Source organism: Oryx dammah, unplaced genomic scaffold (genome assembly GCF_014754425.2).
Source record: "Oryx dammah isolate SB20612 unplaced genomic scaffold, SCBI_Odam_1.1 HiC_scaffold_5, whole genome shotgun sequence".
NCBI classification, from domain to species: Eukaryota; Metazoa; Chordata; class Mammalia; order Artiodactyla; family Bovidae; genus Oryx; species Oryx dammah.
This window is the reverse complement of record NW_024070189.1, coordinates 95,326,826-95,339,772: the sequence shown is the minus strand read 5'-3', so window position 1 is coordinate 95,339,772 and position 12,947 is coordinate 95,326,826. Positions and strand designations below refer to the sequence as shown.

The 12,947-nt window shown below is 38.9% G+C and overlaps 1 pseudogene; it reads right to left on the bottom strand.

Moving 5' to 3' along the window:
* Window positions 1-654: 654 nt before the first annotated feature.
* LOC120864587 lies at window positions 655-1,688 on the bottom strand (annotated as a pseudogene).
* Between the last annotated feature and the right edge of the window lie 11,259 nt (window positions 1,689-12,947).

Here is a 12,947-nt window from a genome sequence, read left to right as displayed (position 1 = left end):
GATCTCTTCTGAATCTTCAGCATTTGTCCATGAGGAGTTAGGACCCAAAGTATAAAGGTCACTTTTAAAGGAAAATTCTGACTTACATCAGTAGTTCTCAATCTTGGCCACACGCTAGAACCACCTGAGTGCTTTGAAAAATACTCATATTTAGGCCACAACCAAGTACAGTTAGAGCGTCTGGTGGTGAAACACAAGGTCATTATTTTTAATCTTCCCAGATATTTTCAATAAAAGCCTAGGTTGAGAAGCAGTGACATGCCTCCTCACCCATAACTACATGTGCAGATTTAAAACATAGATACAGAATTTACTATGGAAATGATGTAACGGCTGTGCAAAACTCATAGATTTTCAATATATTGAAAGGGAAGTATTCATTCTTCAAGGATGTTTGTGCCACCAAAGATAAATTATAGAATCTCCACAGATATAAAGAAATTCAGGTAAGAAGTGATTATGACACACAAAGGATCCTCAATCTCCCGCTGTCATGTTAAACCAGAAACAGAAACAATATTCAGGTGGAAAGCAAAGAAAGACATGAAGGTCATAAGGGTTGCAAAACTGATGACATAAGAAAGGTAGATTTTTAAATGTCCAGGTTTTGTTTTGCTACATTTTCTAGCCTATACTCAAATGGGTGGCCAGGTCCTAAGCTGAGATTGTTCTGCTGAGGAACCTCCACATGGCCTTTTTGATGTCTTTCTTCCTCAGACTATAGATGAAGGGGTTTAGCATGGGGGTGACCACAGTGTAAACCACTGAGGCTGCTACATCCTTCCTTGGAGAAAGGGAGATGGCTGAGCTGAGATATACCCCGAGGGCTGTTCCATAAAATAAGCATACTAGTGCCAGATGAGAGCCACGGGTGGCAAAGGCTTTATACATCCCACTTGATGAGGGGACTCTCAGAATGGAGACAAGAATTTTATAGTAAGAGAAAAAGATTCCTGAGATAGGGAGAATACCAGAGATGGCAACGATAATATAGCTGACTATATTATTCATGAAAGTATCAGAACAGCCAAGATTGAGCAGCTGAGGTCACAGAAGAAACTAGAAATTTCTATATCCTTGAAGCAGGTAAGTTGTAACACAGTCACATTATGCATCTGGGAATCCAAAAGGCTAACAAAAAATGACACCAAAATGAAGATGCAACAGGTGCATGGGCTCATGATGATTGTATAGTGCAGTGGGTGACAGATGGCCACAAACCTGTCATAAGCCATCACAGGCAGAAGCATACTATCCATACACCCAAAAAGGATAAAAAGAGACACCTGTGTCAGGGAGCCTTCATAGGAGATGACTCTGCTGTGAGTTTTGATGTCCACAATCATTTTGGGAACAGTGGTGGAGAAGAAACTGATGTCAGCCGAAGACAGGTTGGAGAGGAAGAAGTGCATGGGAGTGTGGAGGTGGGGGTCAGAGGTGACGGCCAGAATGATGAGCAGGTTCCCCAGCATGGTGACCAGGTAGATGGACAGAAACAGGACACAGAGCAAAGGCTGCAGTTCTGCATCATCTGAGAGGCCAAAGAGGAAGAATTCTGAGACACTTGTTAGATTTCCAGTTCTATGTAGCTTGGACACCTCTGGAAAAAGAAAAGAGGTCTGGAAACAAAGGAAATAAGTAAATGGGCATTGAGTGCTGTGCCCATATTTCGGATTCAAGCAATTCATTTTAAGATTATACATCCCAGTATCTTCAGCAATATTTCTCAGTGTGGCAAATTCTACCTACTTAGAAATGTTTTCTCCTTGGTTTCTATGTTATTCATCTCTGCCTATACACTCTTACTTTATAAAACTTCATAGAAAAGTGGAAGAGAACAAGAATATTAGAACTAAAACATCCATGATCTCAGCTAAATATAGCCAACTTCTTTAGATATAATGTAGAAGGAGAAATTCCCTTCCCCTCTAATAAAATATAAAATTCAATCTATGCCAAAACCAATACAGAATTGTAAAGTAAAAATTAAAAATAAATAAATAAATTTAAAAAATAAAAAATAAAAAATAAACTTAATAACAACAAAAAAAAAGAAATTAAGACATACATAGTTATATAAATCTTAATTCAATCAAAAACAATTCTAGATATTTTCCTCATTTTCAATATTGACAAATCTATGAAATGCAGAACTAGGTCCTCTTGATTCTTAATTAAAAATGAATGTTCATAATGAGAACACATTTTATATGATATTCAGAGTTTTATCATTCTTTGTTTTCTGCCTTCCCTTCTTCATGAAGTAAGTCATTACTCAAACATTAGAGTGGTCTTTTAAAAGTTTTTAGTATATTCTTCATATCTTTGACTTTAGTGGAATTCAAGTTTTGATCAATATGGTTTAATTAAATGCAGGATCATAATGCATTGATGACTACAAAGGTGGTATTACTGTACAGAACAATGTTAATGATTAAATGGTAATAAAATTTAAGAAACTCTCTTGAAATTTTGATTCATGATGATGTATGCCAAAAACTGTCCCAACACTGTAATCACCCTCCAATTAAAATAAATTATTTTTTAAAATAGATATAATATTCTCCAGATCATTCCATGTTGTCACAAGTGGCAGGATTTCCTTGTTTTTATGGCTAATATCCCATTATTTATATAAACACACAACATTTTTTACCTATTCAACAGTCAATAAACACGTTTTCACTATTTAAAATAATATGATGATGACAAGGGAATGCAAATATCTGTTAGAAGTTCTGATTTCAGTTCTTTGGCACCTACCCTGAAGTGGATTGCTAGATCCTATGGTAGTTCTATTTCAATTAGTTGCAGCTAATTTTTTTAAGGAACCTCCATTCTGTTTTCTGTAATGGCTGTATCATTATTCATTCCCACCAACAGAGTACAAGTGTTCCTGTAACAGTGAGCAGAGATCAAGGAGTCTCTGCCAGGACTGACAGGGAAGTGAGTGACATGATGGTTTGGGGTGGCAGAGGCATTGCCCACATACCTAGCATTTGGAATCAGTCTGTCCAAAATGACTGACTTCAAACATGATTTTATCGTTCTTTAATTCATGATCTGGTTGCTGTTGTTTAGTCCCTAAGTTGTGTCTGACTCTTTGCGATACCAAGGACTGTAGCCCACTAGGCTCCTCTGTCCATGTGATTTCCCAGGCAAGAACACTGGGGTGGGTTGCCATTTCCTTCTGCAGGGGATCTTTATGACCCAGGGATCGAACTTGAGTCTCCTCCATTGGCAGGCAGATCCTTCACCACTTGAGCCACCAGGGAAGTCCCAAGAACTGGCACATGTTACATAAAATGTTTCACTTATTTCCTCTTATTAAAATAATAGTAGTGTTATGTACATATAATTGGGGGGAAATTATGCACATGTAATCAAGCAGGAAATACAAAATGTATACTTCAGAGCCCGACACTTAAGAGGCCTTCAATAACAGGATAGGATGATATGGTTCATGTCATCCTCATCATGCACGTTCTCATCCTCATCACTGATCCCATAATGAACTGAAGTGTTAGAAGGAAGGGGAACAGAGGATGAGATGTTTGGATGGCATCATTGACTCAACGGACATGAGTTTGAGCAAACTCCGGGAGATGGTGAAGGACAGGGAAGCCTGCCATGCTGCAGTCCACAGGGTTGCAAAGAGTCAGACACAACTGAGTGACCGAACCACAACTGAACAAGAGGAAAGTTTACAGAGGCACATTTGCTTCTCTATTGGGAGGGATGCCAGCCAGAGCCAGGCCAGTGAGGGTGAAATGAGAACTCTGAATTAAAGTTCTCACATCTCAACCAAAACTAAGAATATGAACTTTAAAGCACTCTATTCCAAACCCATGTAGATTGTTCCCAACACCTCTTCACCATCCCTGTCTCCATAGCACTTACTAGGTTGGCTGTATCTCTGCTGGAACATGACCAAGGAGCACAGACTCACTGCCTCTCTCCTGCCTGGTGTGTGATGAAGTCTCAGGGTCCCTCCTCAGGATGGACAGCTAAACAGACTCAGGCTGGACATTCTGATGTAGGTTCCTACAAAGGATGGAGACACAGGTGTGGATTCACAATGTTAGAACAGGCAAAATAATGAACTTGGAGGCACTGGCCAATTATTTACAATGGTATGACCTTAGAGCTCAAGGCCCAAAAGTCATTATTAGCCACTTGGTCCATGTTGTCCTCATCTCTGGGGACTTGTTAATATTAAAAGAACAGGAAAAGGAGAAGAGTGAATGTCCTGGGAAGGGTCTGGGTCCCTTTTCATCTCAGGAGGAAATTCCATGTACTCTTGCTTCTTACTTACAAGTTGTGGATCCTAACATAACATCAGACCTTTTTTCTCAATTTACCACTCAATGTGTGATTTTGATATGTTGAAATCCATTGTATCAATGATGAAATCTTTGCATCATGAGGTCTAGACCAACGATGTGATACGCTATACATTTTCAGAGTTTTCCATTTTTCACAGAACTGGAAAAGACCAGTTTTCATTCCAACTGCAAAGAAGGGCAATGCCAAAGATTGTCCAAACCACTGCACAATTGTGCTCACTTCACACACTAGTAAAGTAATGCTCAAAATCCTTCAAGCTAAACTTCAACACTATGTGAACCAAGAATTTCCAGAAGGACAAGCTGGACTTAGAAAAGGCGGAGGAACCAGAGATCAAGTGGTCATAGAAAAAGCAAGGTAATTCCAGAACACTATCTACTTCTTCTTCACTGAGTATGCTAGAGTCGTTTACTATATGGATCACAACAAACTGTGAAAAATTCTGAAAGAGATGGGAATACCAGACCACCTTACCTTCCTCCTGAGAAATCTGTATGCAAGTCAAGAAGTAACAGAACTGGACATAGAAAAAATGACTGGTTCTAAATTGGGAAAGGAGTACATCAAAGCTATATATTGTCACTCTGCTTATTTAATTTATATGAAATACCAGGCTGGATAAAGCACAAGCTGGAATCAAGATTGCAGGGAGGAATATCTATAACCTCAGATATGCAGATGACACTGCCTTATGGCAGAAAGCAAAGAGGAACTAAAGAGCTTCTTGATGAAAGTGAAAGAGGAGAGTGAAAAAGCTGAATTAAACTCAAAATTCAAAAAATGAAGATCATGGCTTCCAGTCCATCACTTCATGGCAAATAGATGGGGAAAGAATGGAAATAGTTACAGACTTTATTTTCTTGGGCTCCAAAATCACTGCAGATGGTGACTGCAGCCATGAAATTAAAAGATGCTTGCTCTTTGGAAGAAGAGCTTTGACAAACCTAGACATCATATTAAAAAGTAGAGACATACTTTGCTGACAAAGGTCCATCTAATCAAAGCTACAGTTTTTCCAGTAGTCATGTATGGATGTGAAAGTTGGAATATAAAGAAAGCTGAGCACTGAAGAATTGATGCTTTGGAACTGTGGTGTTGGAGAAGACTCTTGAGAGTCCCTTGGACAGCAAGGATATCAAACAAGTCAATGCTAATGGAAAGCAGTCCTGAATATTCTTTGGAAGGACTAATGCTGAAGCTGAAGCTCCAATACTTTGGCCACATGATGTGAAAAACTGACTCATTGAAAAAGACCCTGAGGCTGGGAAAGATTGAAGGCAGGAGAAGAAGGGGACAACAGAGGATGAGATGTTTTGGATGGCATTACCGACTCGATCAACATAAGTTTGAGCAAGCTCTGGGATTTCGTGATGGACAGGGAAGCCTGGCATGCTGTAATCCAAGGCATTGCAGAGTCAGACACAACTGAGCAACTGAACTAAACTAAACTGAAACTGGGAGTTGGTTTAAAAAATATTGAAAGGCTAACAGGCAAAAAATAACAAAGCCGTAAGGAAAGTTATGACCAACCTAGATAGCATATTCAAAAGCAGAGACATTACTTTGCCGACTAAGGTCCGTCTAGTCAAGGCTACGGTTTTTCCAGTGGTCGTGTATGGATGTGAGAGTTGGACTGTGAAGAAAGCTGAGCGCTAAAGAACTGATGCTTTTGAACTGTGATGTTGGAGAAGACTCTTGAGAGTCCCTTGGACTGCAAGGAGATCCAAACAGTCCATCCTAAAGGAGATCAGTCCTGGGTGTTCATTGGAAGGACTGATGCTAAAGCTGAAAATCCAACACTTTGGCCACCTCATGCGAAGAGCTGAATTATTGAAAAAGACTCTGATGCTGGGAGGGATTGGGGGTGCGAGGAGAAGGGGATGACAGAGGATGAGATGGCTGGATGGCATCACCAACTCAATGGACATGGGAGTTGGTGATGGACAGGGAGGCCTGGCATGCTGCAATTCATGGGGTCGCAAAGAGTCGGGCACGACTGAGTGACTGAGCTGAACTGAACTGAACATAGCACTTATGAGTGAAGAAAGATGTTACTCCACCAAGGGCTTGCAGAGTATAAAAGGAACAGCTGACCATTTAGGGCAAAGAGAATTTACTGACCACTACTGAATGTATGTAAGATAAAAAATAGAGCAATCATTTCAAGAGCCACACCCCAAAGCAACGTATACAAGGTATACTGTATACAACGCATACAATGTATACTGACCACTATTGAATATATGTAAGTTATAAAATGGAACAAACATTTCAAGAGCCACACCCCAAAGCAATGTATATAAGTGTGAGTTTGGAGTAGAGACAATAGATTTATAAACAGCACATAGGCTACAGAGACCAAATTCTATGGTGTAGAGAGGCTATATGTGAAGAATCATTATCAGCAATAATGGGGAAAACACACTGCCTGTTGGGCTTCTCAGTAGTAAAGAAACTGCCTTCCAATTCAAGATATATGGGTTCCATCCTTGAGTCAGGAAGACTCCCTGGAGAAGGAAATGGCAACTCCAGTATTTTTGCCTGGAAAATATCATGGACAGAAGAGCCTGGCAGACTATGGTCCATGGGGTCACTAAAGAGTCAGAGGCAACTTACTGACTGGGTATACACACAGGCACATTGCCTGTTACTACAGCAGGCTCTTCATATTTTCCCCCATGAGCTCAGATCTCTTTAGAATCTGGGACATTTGTCCATGAGCAGTTAGAACACATGACATAAAGGTCACATTTGACTGAAAAATCTGACTTAGATCAGAAGTTCCAACCTTGGCCACATGCTAGAACCAGACTCAGTGTGTTTAAAAATACTCATGCTAGGACTTCCCTGGTGGTCTAGTGGATTAGATTCCACCTTTCAATGTAGGAGGCAGGAGTTCAATCCCTGGTCTGGGACTTAAGACCCCACAAGCTGCATGGTATGACCAAAAATAAAAATAAGTAATTTTTTATAATCTTCAGTTCAGGACACCCTAAGTCTAACTTGTGAAGGAATTATCCTCCTTTAAAATAAGTAAATAGGGGGCGGTCCTAAGATGGCGGAGGAATAGGACGGGGAGACCACTTTCTCCCTCAAAAATTCATCAAAAGAACATTTCAACGCTGAGTAAATTCCACAAAACGACTTCTGAATGCTGGCAGAGGACATCAGGCACCCATCAAAGCAGATCATTGGCTTCAAAACAGGTAGGAAAAAATATAATAAGACGAAAAAAGAGACAAAGAAGGTAGGGAGGGAGCTCCGTCCCGGGAAGGGAATCCCATCCCGGGAAGAGACTTTAAAAAGAGAGGCAAAACCAATACAGAATTGTAAAGTAAAATAAAAAATAAATAAATTTAATTGAAAATTAATTAATTAATTAATTAATTAATAATAATTATTATTGTGGCTTTGTTTTTTTGTTTGCTTTTTGTTTTGTTTGTTTGCTGGTTTTTTCTTTCTTTTTTTCCTCTTCTTCTTCTTTTCTTTAATATTCTATTTTTGAAAATCCATTCTCTACTCCAGATTTTTAATCTTTGCTTTTTGGTATTTGTTGTCAATTTTGTACATGTAAGAACCCAATCTTCAGTACCCAATTTTCCCTGAGAGCAAGATTACTGGCTTGACCACTCTCCCCTCCTTTGGACTCTCCTTTTTCTCCACCAGGTAGCCTCTGTCTCCTCCCTCCCCCTTCTCTTCTCTACCCAACCCTGTGAATCTCTGTGTGTTCCAGACGGTGGAGAACACTCAGGGAATGGGTTACTGGCCGGATCTCTCTCTCTCCCTTTCATTTCCCTCTTGTATCCTCCTGGCCACCTCTGTCTACTTCCTCCCTCTCCTCTTCCCTGTATAACTCTGTGAACACCTCTGAGTGGTCCAGACCGTGGAGCTACATAAGGAAGTGATTACTGGCTAGCTTGCTATCTCCTCTTTTGATCCCACCTCATCTCATTCCAGTCACCTCTAACTACCCCCTCCCTCTTCTCTTCTCCATGTAACTCAGTGAACCTCTATGGGTGACCCTGAACGTGGAGAAACCTTTCATCTTTAACCTAGATGCTTTATCATCAGTGCTGTATAGTTGGAGAAGTCCTGAGGCCAGGGTATAAATAAAACTGAAAACCAGAAACAGGAGGCTTAAGTCCAAATCCTAAGAACATCAGAGAAATCCTGAATCCAGGGAACATTAATCAATAGGAGCTCATCAAAAACCTCCATACATACACTGAAACCAAGCACCACCCAAGGGCCAACAAGTTCCAGAGCAAGACATACCATGCAATTCTCCAGCAACACAGGAACACACCCCTGAGCTTCAATATACAGGCAGCTCAAAACTACTCCAAAACCATTGACGTTTCATAACCCATTACTGGACAATTCATAGCACTCCAGAGAGAAGAAATCCAGCTCCACCCACCAGAACTCCAACACAAGCCTCCCTAACCAAGAAACCTTGACAAGCCACTGATACAACCCCACCCACAGTGAGGAAACTCCATAATAAAGAGAACGCCACAAATTCCCAGAATATAGAAAGGCCACCCCAAACGCAGCAATATAACCAAGATGAAGAGAGAGAGGAATACCCAGCAGGTAAAGGAACAGGAGAAATGCCCACCAAACCAAACCAAAGAGGAGGAAATAGGGAATCTACCTGAGAAAGAATTCCGAATATTAATAGTGAAAATGATCCAAAATCTTGAAATCTAAATGGAATCACAGATAAATAGCCTGCAGACAAGGATTGAGAGGATGCAAGAAAGGTTTAACAAGGACCTAGAAGAAATAAAAAAAGAGTCAATATATAATGAATAATGCAATAAATGAGATCAGAAACACTCTGGAAGCAACAAATAGTAGAATAATGGAGGCAGAGGATAGGATTAGTGAAATAGAAGATAGAATGGAAGAAATAAATGAATCAGAGAGGAAAAAAGAAAAACGAATTAAAAGAAATGAGGACAACCTGAGAGACTTCCAGGACAATATGAAACGCTCCAACATTCGAATTATAGGAGTCCCAAAAGAAGAAGACAAAAAGAAAGACCATGAGAAAATTCTTGAGGAGATAATAGTTGAAAATTTCCCTAAAATGGGGAAGGAAATAATCACCCAAGTCCAAGAAACCCAGAGAGTTCCAAATAGGATAAACCCAAGGCAAAACACCCCAAGACATATATTAATCAAATTAACAAAGACCAAACACAAAGAACAAATATTAAAAGCATCAAGGGAAAAACAACAAACAACACACAAGGGGATTCCCATAAGGATAACTGCAGATCTTTCAATAGAAACTCTTCAGGCCAGGAGGGAATGGCAAGACATACTTAAAGTGATGAAAGAAAATAACCTACAGCCCATATTACTGTACCCAGCAAGGATCTCATTCAAATATGAAGGAGAAATAAAAAGCTTTACAGACAAGCAAAAGCTGAGAGATTTCAGCACCACCAAACCAGCTCTCCAACAAATACTAAAAGATATTCTCTAGACAGGAAACACAAAAAGGGCATATAAACCCAAACCCAAAACAATAAAATAAATGGCAACGGGATCACATTTGTCAATAATTACCTTAAATGTAAATGGGTTGACTGCCCCAACCAAAAGGCAAAGACTAGCTGAATGGATACAAAAACAAGATCCCTATATATGCTGCCTACAAGAGACCTACCTCAAAACAACGGACACATACAGACTGAAAGTGAAGGGCTGGAAAAAGATATTCCACGCAAATAGAGACCAAAAGAAAGCAGGAGTAGCAATACTCATCTCCGATAAAATAGACTTTAAAACAAAGGCTGTGAAAAGAGACAAAGAAGGCCACTACATAATGATCAAAGGATCAATCCAAGAAGAAGATATAACAATTATAAATATATATGCACCCAACATAGGAGCACCACAATATGTAAGACAAATGCTAACAAGCATGAAAGGGGAAATTAACAATAACACAATGATAGTGGGAGACTTTAATACCCCACTCACACATATGGACAGATCAACTAAACAGAAAATTAACAAAGAAACGCAAACTTTAAATGATACAATAGACCAGTTAGGCCTAATTGATATCTATAGGACATTTCACCCCAAAACAATGAATTTCACCTTTTTCTCAAGTGCTCATGGAACCTTTTCCAGGATAGATCACATCCTGGGCCATAAATCTAACCTTGATAAATTCAAAAAAATCGAAATCATTCCAAGCATCTTTTCTGACCATAATGCACTAAGATTAGATCTCAATTACAGGAGAAAAAATATTAAAAATCTCAACATATGGAGGCTGAACAACACGCTTCTGAATAACCAACAAATCACAGAAGAAATTTTAAAAAAATCAAATTATGCATAGAAACGAATGAAAATGAAAACACAACAACCCAAAATCTGTGGGACACTATAAAAGCAGCACTTAGAGGAAAGTTCATAGCAATATAGGCATGCCTCAAGAAACAAGAAAAAAGTCAAATAAATAACCTAACTCTACACCTAAAACAACTAGAAAAGGAAGAAATGGAGAACCCCAGAGTTAGTAGAAGGAAAGAAATCTTAAAAATTATGACAGAAATAAATGCAAAAGAAACAAAAGAGACCATAGCAAAAATCAACAAAGCAAAAAGTTGGTTCTTTGAGAGGATAAATAAAATTGACAAACCATTAGCCAGACTCATCAAGAAACAAAGGGAGAAGAATAAAATCAATAAAATTAGAAATGAAAATGGAAAGATCACAACAGACAACACAGAAATACAAAGGATCATAAGAGACTACTATCAGCAACTATACGCCAATAAAATGGACAACGTGGAAGAAATGGACAAATTCTTAGAAAAGTACAACTTTCCAAAACTGAACCAGGAAGAAATAGAAAATCTTAACAGACCCATCACAAGCATGGAAATTGAAAGTGTAATCAGAAATCTTCCAGCAAACAAAAGCCCAGGTCCAGACGGCTTCACAGCTGAATTCTACCAAAAACTTCGAGAAGAGCTAACACCTATCCTACTCAAACTCTTCCAGAAAATTGCAGAGGAAGGTAAACTTCCAAATTCATTCTATGAGTCCACCATCACCCTAATACCAAAACCTGACAAAGACGCCACAATAAAAGAAAACTACAGGCCAATATCACTGATGAACATAGATGCAAAAATCCTCAACAAAATTCTAGCAATCAGAATCCAACAACACATTAAAAAGATCATACACCATGACCAAGTGGGCTTTATCCCAGGGATGCAAGGATTCTTCAATATCCGCAAATCAATCAATGTAATTCACCACATTAACAAATTGAAAAATAAAAGCCATATGATTATCTCAATAGATGCAGAGAAGACCTTTGACAAAATTCAACATCCATTTATGATTAAAACTGCAGAAAGCAGGAATAGAAGGAACATACCTCAACATAATAAAAACTATATATGACAAACCCACAGCAAACATTATCCTCAAAGGTGAAAAATGGAAAGCATTTCCCCTAAAGTCAGGAACAAGACAAGGGCGCCCACTTTCACCGCTACTATTCAACATAGTTCTGGAAGTTTTGGCCACAGCAATCAGAGCAGAAAAAAGAAATAAAAGGAATCCAAATTGGAAAAGAAGAAGTAAAACTCACACTGTTTGCAGATGACATGATTCTCTACATAGAAAATCCTAAAGACTCCACCAGAAAATTACTAGACCTAATCAATGAATATAGTAAAGTTGCAGGATATAAAATCAACACTCAGAAATCCCTTGCATTCCTGTACACTAATAATGAGAATAGAAAAAGAAATTAAGGAAACAATTCTATTCACCATTGCAATGAAAAGAATAAAATACTTAGGAATATACCTACCTAAAGAAACTAAAGACCTATACATAGAAAACTATAAAACACTGATGAAAGAAATCAAAGAAGACAGTAATAGATGGGAAAATATACCATGTTCATGGATTGGAAGAATCAATATAGTCAAAACGAGTATACTACCCAAAGCACTCTACAGATTCAATGCACTCCCTATCAAGCTACCAATGGTATTTTTCACAGAACTAGAACAAATAATTTCAAGATTTGTATGGAAATACAAAAAGCCTCAAATAGCCAAAGCAATCTTTTTTTTTAATTTATTTTTTATTTTACTTTACAATTCTGTATTGGTTTTGCCATACATTGACATGAATCCACCACGGGTGTACATGTGTTCCCAAACATGAACCCCCCCTCCCTCCGCGCTCCCCACAACATCTCTCTGGGTCATCCCCGCATACCAGCCCCAAGCATGCCATATCCTGCATTGGATATAGACTGGCAATTCGATTGAGAAAGAAGAATGGAACTGGAGGAATCAACTTGCCTGACTTCAGGCTCTACTACAAAGCCAGTCATTAAGACAGTATGGTACCTGCACAAAGACAGAAATATACATCAATGGAACTAAATAGAAAGCCCAGAGATAAATCCACACACCTATGGACACCTTATCTTCGACAAAGGAGGCAAGAATATACAATGGAGTAAAGACAATCTCTTTAACAAGTGGTGCTGGGAAAATTGGTCAACCACTTGTAAAAGAATGAAACTAGATCACTTT